This window comes from Meleagris gallopavo, unplaced genomic scaffold, assembly GCF_000146605.3.
Source record: "Meleagris gallopavo isolate NT-WF06-2002-E0010 breed Aviagen turkey brand Nicholas breeding stock unplaced genomic scaffold, Turkey_5.1 ChrUn_random_7180001844183, whole genome shotgun sequence".
NCBI classification, from domain to species: Eukaryota; Metazoa; Chordata; class Aves; order Galliformes; family Phasianidae; genus Meleagris; species Meleagris gallopavo.
Window position 1 is genome coordinate 74,917 of NW_011112674.1, and position 1,627 is coordinate 76,543.

Sequence of the window (1,627 nt, forward strand, 5' to 3'; positions counted from 1 at the left end):
GGAGCAGATCCTCCTGGAAGCTGTGTTCAGGCACGTATGAGATAAAGGGGCGATTCGAGACAGCCAGCATGGCTGCACCGTGGGCAGACGTGCCTGACCGATCTGGTGGCCTTCTGTGATGGAGTGACGGCTTCGGTGGACGGGGGAAGGGCGATGGATGTCATGTGCCCGGAGTTCTGCAAGGCCTTTGACGTGGTCCCTCACCACGTCCTTCTGTCTGCATTGCAGAGGCGTGGATGTGAAGGATGGGCTGTCGGGTGCATTAGGAATTGTCTGGCTGGAGGCAGCCAAAGGGCTGTGATCAGTGGCTCTGTGTCAGGGCGCAGGCCGCTCACAAGCGGTGTCCCTCAGGACATCGAGTGACCCTCAGCAAGTTTGTGGATGACACCGAGCTGAGCGGTGCAGGCGATACATGGGAGGGAAGGGAAGCCATCCATCCAGAGGGAGCTGGACAGGCTGGAGAAGTGGGCCCATGAGAACCTACGAGGTTCAACGAGGCCAAGTGCAGGGTGCTGACTGGGGGAAGATCTCCTCGAGAGCAGCCCTGCGGAGAAGGACCTGGGGGTCCTGGTGGACGAGGAGCTGGACATGAGCCAGCAGTGTGCGCCTGCAGCCTGGAAGGCCGACTGTGTTCTGGGCTGCATTAAAAAGGGGTGGCCAGCAGGAGATGGAGGTGATCGTCCCCCTCTGCTCAGCCCTTGTGAGGCCCCGTCTGCAGCACTGCGTCCAGGCCTGGGGCCCGCAGCACAGGAAGGACGTGGAGCTGTGGGAGCGGGTCCAGAGGAGGGTAATAAGATGGTGACAGGGCTGGAGCAGCTCTGCTGTGAGGAAAGGTTGAGGGAACTGGCATTGTTCAGCTTGGAGGAGAGGAGGCTGCGGGGAGACCGCAGTGTGGCCTGCCAGTACTTGAAGGGGGCAGATAAACAAGAGGGGGAAACGGCTGTTCACAAGGCTGGATGGTGATAGGACAAGGGGGAATGGTTTTAAAGTGAGCCAGGGGAGGTTTGGGTTGGATGTGAGGAGGAAGTTTTTCATGCAGAAGGTGGTGAGGCAGTGGAACAGGTTGCCCAAGGAGGCTGTGGATGCCCCATCCCTGCAGGCATTCCAGGCCAGGCTGGATGTGGCTCTGGGCAGCCTGGGCTGCTGGTTGGCGACCTGCACACAGCAGGGGGTTGGAACTGGATGAGCACTGTGCTCCTTTGCAACCCTGGCCATTCTATGATTCTATGATTCTATGACCATTCCAGGTACGTCTTCCCACCCACACAGCGATCAGAATCAGGGAGGCATCTTCGTGGACTCATCACTCCAGGGCAAAGAAGGCCCCAGATCCTCAGTGTGCTGCTACCCCCATGGGACCTGTGACACTTACTAAAGGAAAACAGAATGCTTCATACTTATCTATCCTGTATAAGTGTAACTCTTGCTTGAGCTTGGCCTGAAGATGCCTCTGCAAAGCTAACTGAAAAGCTTACTCAAGCTTTGAATGTTTCAGCTTGTTGGGTATGTACGGCCAGGGAGGGGAGGGTGCCAGTTTATGGAGTAGCTGCACGAAATTGGACAGTCCCAGGTTGGGTCACAAAGCAGATGGAAAAGGCTGGAGGAAATTGTAAATGTGGGGAAGAAA